This window comes from Platalea leucorodia, assembly GCF_965183815.1.
Source record: "Platalea leucorodia genome assembly, chromosome: 4".
NCBI classification, from domain to species: Eukaryota; Metazoa; Chordata; class Aves; order Pelecaniformes; family Threskiornithidae; genus Platalea; species Platalea leucorodia.
The window spans coordinates 4,389,648-4,402,612 of record NC_138826.1 but is presented as its reverse complement, the minus strand read 5'-3'; the positions used below and the strand labels follow the sequence as shown (position 1 = coordinate 4,402,612).

General features: G+C 46.2%; 1 protein-coding gene across 2 annotated transcripts in view; it reads right to left on the bottom strand.

Annotated features, from left to right (window-relative positions):
- The window catches only part of CTBP2 (C-terminal binding protein 2), a 145,157-nt gene that overhangs the window by 83,972 nt on the left and 48,220 nt on the right, over nt 1–12,965 (bottom strand). Inside the window, exon 1 of one of the 2 annotated variants that reach the window (XM_082310809.1) lies at nt 2,639–2,719. The exons of the other annotated variant lie outside the window; for it this stretch is intronic. The gene's annotated coding sequence lies outside the window, so the exon portion shown is untranslated. Of the gene's footprint in view, nt 1–2,638; nt 2,720–12,965 lie in introns of those variants that run through there. 2 annotated transcript variants of the gene reach the window in all.

Below are 12,965 nucleotides of genomic sequence, written 5' to 3'. Positions count from 1 at the left end.
GAGGTTACTGGTAGAAAGAAGAGGCAAGGGGTGGTGAGGGAGTTATCGGGAAAGGAGGCCCTACGGAGAAATTCCCCTTGAAAAGCACACGCAAGCACCTGGCACTGCTGTTTTATCAGTTTTTTGTTTTCCTGACAGCCCACAGGTTTTGTGCACTAAAACACAGTCATTTTGCCGTAGATTTTTTCTTTTCGCAAATTGAGAATTGTTGGCATTTTGAATTGGTGTTTGAGGAGTACTCTGCTTTTTAAAGGGTATTATTTTAGAGGCACTTTAATCTTAGAAAAATTAAGAGAATATTTTCCTTTGAAGCCACAAAGCTGACACCTTTGGCATGGCATTTTTCACATCCAATTCTACGTTGGCTAGGCTTTTTCTTCTCAAGCTGGTTTTAGCCAGGCCAGCCCGCCTTTCCGCATCCGCGTTTCTGCTGCCTAAATATCTGTGGGTGTAATGCAAGCTACACAGCTACACCAGACCAACTTTTCCAACTGCGGCTACAATGAACTCCTCCACCGCCCTGGAGCATCTGGGGCCACTGGGATTTTTGAAATAACATGATGAAATATCTGAGTGAGTACACGGCCAATTTTAAGCAGCCAATTTGAAATTTCTGGTTGGTAGCGCACCAAGGGAGGGCAAGGTTCAAAAGCTGGCCACCACACAACGTGTTTCACAATGAATTCGGACTGTTTTTCTAACCCAGCTGTCTTGTTTAAAAACCAATGCAACCCTCCAAGGTATACAAATAATTAATTTCAACCCAAGCTTTAAAGCAGCAGCTCCCAAACTTTCTTTCCTGGCTGCGACCTCATTTTACAGACCAGTAACTCCATGCAACCCCAAACAGCAGAATAAATATTGGACAAAATGAAATTTCTGTCAGGCTCACGACCTCGCTCATAACTTCCCCGAACCTCATTTCGGGGCCATCACCCCACTTCGGGAACTGACCGAGGCGTAATACAAATGATGTTCGAAACGCAGACCCACCTACAGACACGAGCCGGTGGCGCTGACGGAGCCACCAGTGGCTCCAAGGTCATAGATGGGAGACCAACACCCGAAAGGCAAGGCTCGGGAGCTACGTGCACCATCCCCGGTCATCCTTTGCGGTCTCGGGCTTACCTTAGAGACCTCTGTGCTCTGCAGCGATGGCAGGGAGGATGCCTCAAAACAAAACCCTCATTTACCCCACGGGTCCAACGATGTCCGTGGGTTTTTGCCCAGCTATACCCAAACGCGCCCCGCGGCCCAGCTCTCTTCAGCCAGTTTCACGAACAGCAAAAACCAAAATGTGGATGTTACTTAACAGCATCATAAATCCCCCTCACATCACCTCCCTTGGTATTTTCTATTGCTACAAGACCAATTTTAGCTTTAGGGGAACTACACTGCTTTTTGTACACTGCTGAGGATGCAGTCAGTGTTACAGACATAAATTATGAAGTAAAGTGACCTGCTACCACTATGTAAATCTGGTAGCAGGAGCTAAGATTAGAATTAAGGCATTTTCGGTTCCCAGATCGGATCCTACACAATTATAGGCTTGCAGCCAACTGTACAAATGGGACCTTTCTAGGCTGGGTATCAGAGATCAGAAAGGGGAAAACAAACAACCAGAATCACTTCAGAAACACTCATCTCCTCATCTCTGGCCCCAAGTTCATGATTTTGGCATCGTCCCTTATGGTGGTGACTTACACAATAAAAAAGGCAACCAGCAAGTTCGTGCAGAACTGAGGGGGTGAAGCGAGACAGATCCTGGGGACAGATGTTTTTTGCCATCTGCTGTCTTTTTGACACGTATTTTAAAAGATGAGAATTCCCCCAAATGGTTTAACCGGCAGGTTGGATTGTGAGCGGGAGCAGCACGGCCGTAACGCCTGCAAAGCGACATTCCCTCCGCACACACACTGCTTCCCAGGTCCGCAACCCGAACGATAAATATTAGGATATTCCCATACACGTGCAGAAAACCAAGGGTAAAAATTTAGTCCTTTGGCTCCCCATTGCCATTAAAATTAACTGCCACATAAAATTGCTGATTCCTACCAAATGAAGCTATACAATTTATCAACTCAAGGATAGAGCAAACTCAACAGTGGTTTAAATACATTACCTGAGTTATTACTAGATTTTGCACCGGTGACAGTTTTATGGATAATGTAGGTTTTATAAATTCATTAGTATGGGACTAACTTTCAAAGTAAACAAAGACATTAAACAAACATCGCAATACTGTGTTTACACGCAAAAGAGATTTTCCTTTACTCTCCAAAGCCACGCTGGGATAGTCGGAGGAAAAATATGAAAGCCGCTCTGCCGTAGCAGTTCGTGAAGGGAAAGCGTGGCCGTTCATTAGCACCCCAGTCAGCGAGGGCTTAAATTGTTGAAGCATCATTTCTATACCACAAACGGAGACCGGACCTGCTGCAGAGCCCTTTGCAGTCCACGGCATCTTTCCATTGATTTCAGCAGGCTTAAAATCAACGACGTTACATTGCTTAACTAAAGGGATGCTGTCATCTGGGATCTACACCACTTCAAACAAAGTTAAAACCAGTTTCGGGACCAAGGCCTGGGTGGATCCCCCCGCCCTTTTCCCATTTCCCCTCCCACCTGATATAGCAAATACCTGCCACGCTGACGCAGGACCTGAACACATGAGAGAAAGAGAAAAATTGCATCTATGTGACTTGCTGTCAAACCATAGAGGACGCTGGAAAAAAAGAGGAAAAACATTTTTCGTTCTTTTTTACAACTTCCAACAGCAGACGTTGAAAACAATTTCAGAAGGAAGTACAAATTTTAAGCTGATACTGCTGCTTCTGCAAGAAATCTTATGATGGAAGTTGTTTTAACCTATACTTGCTGGAAGAAATGACTAACATTGCTATTAAAAAAAAAAGAGATTGTAGGAAAAAAAGCTGTTTTTCTCCACTCTTCCATTCTGTTTACTCTGTGCATTTATCACCAGCATGTGTAGAAGCAGTCTCACTCTTTCCCCCGTGCAGGCAATGAGTTAGTCACACTTTCCCCTGTTGTGCAGCTCCTTTAGTCAGCAGCAGGGAAGTGATAAAGATGAAAAAAACTAAACAAAAACAGGAAAACGCAATTGTAAAAAACATAGAAATTAGCAGGAGGTCCTTGTAGGGAAATGTAATATTGAAATCGATTTCGCTTGCTTTAATTTAGGAGATCGCAATCTGGAAAGGAGCTCCGTGCCTCTCCACGCAGCCCTTCCTCCGAAGGAAGAGCACAGCCTATAGGAGAGGAACACAAGGATAGAGGAGAGGCAGCGTATGGATGTGCGAGCGGAGCTATAGGAGTCCCTGGGACAGAGGTCCAGGACTTGCAACCCTGCAAAGAGAGCAGGCTGTGAGCGACGGGGGAAAGCTCTCCGAGCCCCAGCACCTCTTTACTGGCAGGGTGAGCCAGGGAAACCCCTCGGTCCCTCCTCCTCCTCCAGCCTCCCGCTCCCCACATTCACGCTGGGAGAAGGAGGCAGGACAACAGGAGCCAACCTCCATACAACGCTCGGCGAAACCTCTCTACACAGCGCCTTGACTGGAAGATAACATTATGATCATCTGCTTCACCAGACATGGCAAAAATGTTTGTTAGCTTTCAGAAATTGAGACAGACATCGCTACCAGAGAAGAGACTTTGTAAAAACCGGACTAAGTCACAGCTTCCAACCCTAGCAGTGCATTCAGTTATGCTCACCAGGTGTTAAATAAATAGCCTGCAGCAGGAACAGCCCAAGTTTTGTGACCGGTGTAATGTAATTATGCACCGTTGCTTCGTTCGTGGGGGTCTACTTATTTAAAATGCATTAAAGAAATAAATCACTGTTGATTGTCCCATCCCCCTCTCCTTTTAAGCTAGGCTGGGGCAATAAATCTATAAAAAGAGTGACTCCTGTTTTAAATAAACCCAACAAAAGCAGTAAAAATGGGAGGCTCCCAAACTTTATTTCCAAAGTCACAGCCTTGCCTGTTTTTCCATTAAATTATTTGCTACAATAGATACATGAAGTGGCAAGGATACCAAATGACCCTAATATACCTTTACAAAATTATCATCCTAAACCATCTGGAACCACGGTGTTCTGGCAGCCGAATGGTTTTCCAGTCTTGGGACTTACCCTTAACTATAAAAAAAAGGATTGGTCACAGGCAGAGCAGGGGGACGCTGAGCCTTCGCATTTAGTAGTCGCACATCTGCTCTGACCTGCTTTCACGCAATGTAGAAAAGACAAGGTAGGATCTTGCCTCGAAGACTTTGAGGTCCAAGTCCTGCAGACGCCCGCTGTGCGTGACCAGAACCAGTTCCACCACTGCAGAGAGGCTGCTCGCGGCAGCAAGGGCGCCCTGCGGTGTGCGGGATGAGTTCAACCAAAATCCAGGGAAGAAAGGACTCATTTATAGATGCCATGACCCCAACCCGTTAGCTTTATTACAGTTTCACCAACGCGCACGTGTGTGTGTGCACATACAACCCACAGTCACGCCTCCGAACGATGGGGTTGATGTTTCAGGGTGTCCGGGGGAAGAAAGAGGGGGTGAGGTTGTTCTGCCTCCGCTGCACCGTGGTTTTGGGGAGCAGCACAGGGCACGGGTCCCATCACTCTGATCCAGGGCTGCCTGCACCAACCTCTTGTCCCCCAACGCAAAACACATTACTGGAAAGCATCCTCCTGGTTCTGCGAGGGCAAGGATTGGGCTTAAATTATCACCGAATGGTATCACGTTTCTACGTAAACCCAACAAAACCAAACCCGCGATACTCCCAACGCAGAGCCCAGCCAGCTGGGGTGTGGAAATGATTCCGCCCGCGCTCAGATACGCCTTCCCAACACGAAGAGTCCTGACCTCCTTCTAGGAAAGCCCTAAGTCACCAGCAACACAATCTGGAATAAAACCACTTACAAACATGCTTCTACAGAAAAACGCTTCTCAGATACTTTTTTCCTGCTCTGGTGTTAGTCATCAGCCTCCAGAAGTACACTACACCGACTGAATGTAGCCTGGCCAGGCAATTCCGTCAAGTATTTAAAGAAAAAATGGCCAGCAAGAGGCTGAGCAATCTCATGCGAGCGTTTGTGTTGCTGACAGAAATCTTAATTCTCTAAGGATCATCTCACATGCCAATGGGAAGCTCAGTAAGGGATGGGATTTTTAATCTAATCTGCTTTCAAAATAATTTTGTTGGCATTGATTGTGCTGAATTGTATCTATGGGAAAGAATTTAAAGTAAGAGCAAACACATACATATATGACCCAGACAAGTAAGCGTCTCTTACCATTACTGTTAGCTGATAATAACAAAGAACAACAATCTCAATATTAATGTTAGGTAAAATTACCTGGTCTCAGGAGCCAGCACACAGCTGTATTTTTAAAAAATGATCCCAACATATACGATATTAAGCAAAGTTCTCAAAAGCGGCCTGGATTTAAAATTCTTTTGCTTGACTCTACCCCCTATTCCCCCAGAAAACAGCCCCTAAAATCTCAGCTGTCTGTAAGCCCAGCTGTTTCCTGGCTTTTCTATGCAAATTGTTCTCCCTGGATTTTATTGTGTGCGTGTATACGTCTCTTAAAACACACTCAAGTTTGAATTAGGGGCCCTACTTCCATCAAAGGCAATTCTTGTAAAATAAGCTTCATTCTCACAGTATCTGACACGGAATTATTATCCCATAACTCACGGGTGTCCTAGAGGTTCTGTATTAAACATGGCCCCGAAACGGTCCCAGAGGGAAAAGCACATGAAGGGACACGAAGAGTCGCTCGCATGTAAACCTGCAAAGCAAGGAATTTCACATCTCCTTGCCAACCTGCAAAGCGTTTAACTTGTCTGGGTGGGGACATGCCTCTTGCCTTACTTCTGAATTTTTACCTATCAGGATTAACTAAACACTGCTTACATTATTGTGTAATTAGGTTAAATTAAAACTTAGCTTAAGGCAGGGAACATTTTCTTTTCAATTCCAATCAAAACCATTTACTTAATACTCAGTTTGATATTGGCATCTCCCTCCAGCATGACAAATTTAAAACTATTACTGTATGACAGCAGGAAAACCAGAAAGTAAAAGTTACTGTGGTAGCTGCTCAGAAAGCTCACAAACGATTACCAGAAAACGATGAGATTGCTGCTGCCCGTCTTCAGGCATGATCCCTCCCCGCTTTCCCACTGGCTTTCTGGCTCCCTCGCATCACACTGAATGCAAAAAAGAAACTCAAATGGTAAGAAGTTGCCCAAGTTATTTCCCCCACCACCACTAAACCTGCTATTAAACTGCTTCAGCCGAATGCCGCACCATCCACACCGGTGTTGGTTCCCGACCATCCGTACTCACTGACCTTTTGTTCAGAATTTGCTTGAGTGTCGCTTCCAACAGAAATGCATGGGTGTTGCACAGCAAACACCCGCAGAAACTCCTGAAACCCAGAAATACCTACGACTCTCCAGGACTCTTTTAGAAGACCAAAGATTCCTTAACCAACTGTGCCTGTTCAGCTCACCCTACAAAACAGCATTCGCTGTCGCCCCTCTCATTTGGCCGCAGTGTCTTTCAAAATACATATAATCCTGTATCATCAGCAATGAAATAGTCTAATTCATCTCATTTATCAAATTCCAGCCTTCGGCCAAAGTATTTTTATGGTCAAACCAGAAAATACCATTAGATTCACAACAACTGCTGCCCTAACACGCTGCTACGGTGCCAGCCTAAAGAGTTTTCTTGTGCAGGGCTTGACTATTTAATGCAGGGACTTTGCAGAATCTGACCCAAATGCTGTCCTTGACCACAGAAACGAACTCATGTGATATTCGCACAGATGCAAATGTGCGGTACCATCCGAGCGCAGAGCCTGCCCCGCGCTGTTTAGTAACTAAATGATAGTCTGCGGTAATAAAATATTTATTATGCTCTACACAATACTGCAATTGAATTGATGTACTTCCTCCCCTATCCATCAGAGTACACTGAAAGCCCTCTTTAACTTCTACTCGAGAGGTCTCAAATTACACATCTTTATTTTTCTTACAGATTTTCCTATAGGACCGTGTATCTGCAAGGAACCGTTTGGCAGTTAAGGCCGTTTACCCAGAAATGCAGAGTGGTGGTTGGTTTTTTCTCCCTGTTGCCTTAATTCTGGAAAGACGGCCCTGGCAGAGTGTTCAGAATCAATTTCCTAAATACAAATGGAAACCCACAAAATACACTGAACGGAGCAAAAAGCCACATAGCACTTAGTTACCCAGTGCTGTACCAGTCTCCAAAAGAATCCGTCATGCGGCAGGAGAGGAAAATAATAAAAGCTCTGTCTGTTATGACTGCTTAATCCTGCTGCCCAGTACAGACCACTGACACCCTCCTCCCTCCGCCGTGCCGCGGCGATATTCCTGTTTCAGCGCTCTCAGAAACGGCTCAATAAACTGGGAACCCGTTTGAAACAGCCGTAATTCCGGCCGCCACTGCTAAGGCAAGGCCAAGCAGTAAAGCGGCACCAGCGGGCTCCTCGGTTTGGGTCCCCGCGAATGGGCAAGGGGAACGCAACGGGATGCTCATCGAAGAGCTCGGTGTCCTTCGAGTCGGGGACCTTGCAGAAAACAGAGAGGACGGGGTTGCTGGGAGGCGAAGGATCACACCCTGCCCTCCCTCAGTGGCTATGTTGCTGTTGGCACCGAAACAGAGAGACCTGCAGGGGATGCAAGGAATTGAAATGGAAAGACCAGGAAATAAAATGTAAAAAGTGTATTGTGAGCAAGTGATTGAAGGAAGTAGCAGAGCCCTTAACAAATTGGTTATTTGTCTGGTTAGCTGATGCAGAAGTGGAACAGGAAATTAATTCAATATGCCGCAGACTTACATTCCACTATTATTTTCTGGATTTTTTCTTCCTTTTTTTCTTTTTCCATGTATATATATATATATATATAAGCCAAAAAGCAAAGTATTTCTGGGCAAGCTGGTAATTGAAGCTTATGAGATTCCAATTAAAAAAATCTAATCGTTATTGGAGCTGGACTACAGACAGGTTTGGAAATGAAAGAATTAAATAAGACCAGTTAAGGAGAAAAGACCCTCTTCAGAAACCATTTGGCTGCCAGCAGTTCTTGATTTGTTGAAAAATATCCCAAACCAATAGGTAATACCATTACGCTCATATAAACCTTTATGAACAAGCTACCACTTTCTGTGCCTTACAGGATATGGCAGCTTGCCAGTAATTTCGCTTTAAATATGAAAATGGATATCAAATCCAACTTTCTAGATATAATAACGGCACGGGAGATTGATGGTATCACTATGCTGCACAATGGCTATTTAAAACACTTTTGGCTGCACTTAAAAAGCTCCGGTGACCTCCAGAACTATAGAAACTATACGTAGTGTTAGGAGGAAATAAAATTAGTGATTCACAACGAAGAACTAAAGCAATTCAGCGTTTTTCAAAGAGGCACTGGCTGCAGTTAGCACTTCTGCAACGACATCGGTACACAGCGTTGTGTTTAGAGATGGGAGGAAGAAACACTCTGAATTTCCATAAATGAAATGCCCGCTGCCAAGACGGCACTCATGGTACCGGGGGTGCCAGGGAATTGAAGCGGAATGGAGATAGATTTCCAGTTACCAGGAAAGTCAAGCTCTCCTGAGCGTCGTGGGGAACGTCACTCCCCCACTACGTGGTCACATCACACGAGTGGGCAGTAAGAAGATGGCGAAAGGCAGAAAAGAAAGACAAAAGGGAACGAAGCCGGAGGAAGAAAACAGGAGGAGAAATGAGAAGCTGAGACTAAAGCTGAAGGCAGAGCGGATGGAGTAAGAAAGCCAGAGAAAGCCAGACAAAGCAGAGGAGGCACCCCCATCACACCTACTGCTGACTCACACATTTCGGGTTACTTTCATTATTTCTTTGTATTCCGGCAGCATCTGGCATCTGCCGCTGAGATCAGAGCCATGTTGTGCCAAGCGTGAATCAAGACCTTTCTGCTCATGAGCTGAAAATCCAAACAGACAAAAGGGAAAACAGAGCGAGGGACCTCACCAGTCCGTCCAGTATGGCCAGGAGCCGCGGCAGCAACAAAACCCATCCGCTTTGCACCCAACCGCTGTCCTGGTCATGCGGGGAGGACACAGAGCACATCTATTTTTTTCTATAGCAAGAGCAGATTCTTTCAAGTGGTTTTTGAAAGCTCTAAGGATACATCTGCCCCTCAGTAAGGATGGGTCAGGCGTTCGGGTTTGTCAGGCACCGTCTCTGCGTTAGCTGCCGTAAGAAACCAGGATGGTTTCCCTGTGGTCCCCATCCCCAAGAGCTCAGTTATTACTGCATGGGTCCACGGAACGGGTCTTCTGTGAACCTATAGAAAAGCTGCGAGGAACCTATAGAAAATTGCAAGGAAGGTGATCGAAGGGCACAGCCCAACTTTAACAGGCAGCAGCTACAACCCACTTACGCTGCCATCGGGAACCAAGCAGGTTCTGCCAAGCACCCAGGTGTGTAGCAGTGCGGGTCCGCAGCCGACGTTTAAGCTCGTTTCACACCCATCAGGCTACCATAAGCCTGGGGCTGAGGCTCCCGGGCTCGCCCTTGGACTGCCTTGCACCCTCCGGGCTCTGTAGTTTCAATTAACTTGTGGCTATAAAAAGTCAGGAGAGCATTCCTCTTGTATTGTACCATGGAGCTGTGCAGAACTAATTGTTTTGCAAATAGAGCTCTAAATCATTAACAAAAAATGTTGATTATAGCATCTGCAATCATTATTTGGCCCATTACTTAAAAAGCTGGATGCAATAAATAGGATGGGGAATAGCTGGTATTACGCTTCCAGAGCGCAAGAATATGGGATGTCAGAAAATGAGCACTGCCTGTAACGGTTACACTTGGGCTCTATGAGTACTTTGTAATCAGACCAATACAGTAAGTCCTTCATCCCCAAGCACTTAAAAAACAGCCAGATATCATTAAAAGAATGAAAATACTGCAGTATTTTCTCCCAGGCCTCTTCTCCATTCTTCCTATTTGTTGGAACGTTCATAAACTTACATTTTTACATTTTCCCATTAGATTTCTTAGATAAATATTTTAACTAAGTCAAAATACCACAACTTGAAATGGGGATGACTTTATTTACTTTCTTCCATGCTGGCCGCTGGCCCTGGGAGTTGTTCTTTCCAACGGCAGCCGCTGCAAAACGCCCCGCGCGTCCCACCGCTCTCCCCTCCCGCGGGCAGCTGCGGGCACGCAGGTGAGCCCCCCCGCCACCGCAGCCTCCACAAGAAGCGTTTACAGCAGGATACCATTTGCACGTGGCCTCCTCCGTGCCATCTCCGGTGGCACCGGAGTGCAAAGTCAGGCTTGGAAGGCATCTTCCAACGAGAACCTCATTGCATTGCCCTTAGGACAGCCAAGCAGAGCACTCTTGCGGCAATTTTGCCGCTGTCAGAACCGAGTACCCAGATGCTCGTCCTCTGTCCTGGAAAAACGCGTGCATCTCTCAGGCTTTGGCAGCAACTTTGATCTAAAGCCTATCTGGAGTGGCCATGTGCTGAAGCAACCGACCATGGGGAGCCGTGTGAAGCTGCCCCCCTCGCTGGCAGACGATGAGACGGGCAGTTTATCCCTGGCTACTTGCTGCATGACTACAGGCTAGCGGCTGCAGCACACACAGATGTGCTCCACCAAGTCCAAAAGGATAATCCAGAGCTCCAGCATAAAGACACCGAGTTTACGGCTAAAATATTACTGAGGTCCCACTCCCCCAGGGCAAACGTCCCACAGGAACCCAGGGCTCCGCGGCTGGAAGGGACCTCACCGACCGACTCCTTTGGGCTGTGAAGTTAAGAAACTTCACTCTTCAGTTGAATATAAGCTTTATTTTAAATTCCAGCCTAAATTTATCGATGTGGTGGCTAGCAGCACAGACAGTGTCCCAGGCAGGGTGTCCCGGCTCTGCGGAGGCATCAGTAACACCCCTCCCTGCCAATTCCCCGCCTGACGCACGCATCTTTTCTTCGTGACTCGCTCCACGCCGGTAGCTAACCGACATCTTTTGATCAAACATTTCTCATTTGCCTCCGCACCTCAATTATTTCTTCCTCTCAGAGCTCTCCTCCAGCCTCGCATCCTTGCCGTGGCTGCGTTATCCCTTCCCTTCTTGCCTGATCAGGGGTTCTGTGCTGGCTCCTCTCCAACTCTGCTCTTCAATGCAATCAATTCACTTAAGAGCCTGGCAAGCTGGTTTATGGTTTTTTTTTCCCCCCATGTCTGTTTTACACAGTTTCAAAGCAATGAGAGAAAAAAAAAAAAAAACACAAGACTTTTTTTCCAGTATGAAAAATAAAAATCTTACGCTGCAGCAGCTTAGCTTGCCCATAAACAGGGCACTTTTTTGAAATAATGAATACAATAGCTGGTACGGTAAAACAGCGCATGATGGAGGTGCGTGGAAAGAAGAGAGAATGGAAGAGCAACTTCCTCACCTGCCTCTAAAGAAAGATGCCAAAGGAGCCAAAATGAAGTAGAAAGAATGAACTTCTGTGACCTCTCTGAATTTTTATACAGAATTGCAGATGAATTCAATCTCCGACTTCTGTTTTTAAACCATTATCTTCACTATGGAAAAAAAAGGGGAAAAAACAAAGGTAAATGGAGTACAACGTACAAATAGGAGCAGGCAGTGCGAACTGAAGCTGCACGCTGTTAGCCTGCAATACTGGGTATGCTGGTCATCACCAGGGCCGCATGCCCAGAACAAAAAAACACAGAGAGGCCGTCCTTGTGTTAATTAGGCCGTTTTATAGAAAAGGACCAATCACCGAGCTTAGAGGGACTCGTCTCTGATGTACCACTGAGACCAGACGGGCCATGCCCACGTGTGCCGCAAGGTCCCTGCGGCCAGGCTGGCCACTGCGACCCCCTGCTCTGTCCCACCGGTCCCGAGCCGTGAGTCAGCTCCCCCCGCAGCAGCACTACTCTTCCTACCGCTGGTGTAGCCATTAAAAGGGGTTTTTTCCTGCAGTTAGTTTATATGCTCCAGCTCATTAACATCTCCTAATACCAGAACTTGAGGCTAATTAGGCATGGCAATCCTGAGGAACATATTCTCCGTTCATCTTCCCAAAGCAGGATGCTCCTTGGTGGCCCAGCTGTAGCTCCACATGCTACCATGAGGGTATCACCCTGGAAATAAAAATACTACAGGATCCCACACATTACACAGCAGGGATCCCATACTTGTTAGTTGATGGCAAAGTTTACAGGCTGTTTTGCTTAAAAATTGGAAGCATCTCTGTCATCAAGGCAGATTCCTGCTCAGCAGCCTCAGGGAATTTCCCCATTAGTTATCAATACACCAGGGCTTTCGTAATAAAAGCTACTGACTTGAGAACGAAGGGGCAAAGTGGTTAGAAAACTTAGGAGACTTAAATAAAAAGCGTTTCACAGAACAATGCTAGTGGGAATTTTCTCCCCGTGCCTTCAGCTGCACAGGAGCAAACAGGCTGTGGGGTCTGAGACACCCTTCATGCACATCAACTACTCCTAGGAGCAGGCTGTCCGTCTACACATCACCTACGAGTAACACCCACTACAGCAACCAAGGAACACCAAAAGACGAACAATGGGAGCTGTGATCAACATCAACCACTTCTTTAAGCACAGGAGCTCATGAAACGTGGTTTCCCACATGTCTTCTAGACCACACAAATGCTGACCAAAGCTTGTCCAGAACTGGGACATTTTAAAGCTACCTTTGCCCACCGGATGCCTCATGTTGTAGGTTTTTTCTTCAGTGCAAACATTTCGGTGGTTGTTTTCTTTTGCCTGTTTTCAAAGATCATCACCTCCAATGGCTCCACCCTGGGTCTGCTTAAAATGGCTCCAAGGGTTCACCAGTTGTGAAGGAAGATGGCACTCGTTCAATTTCTCTGGTCACCGTTT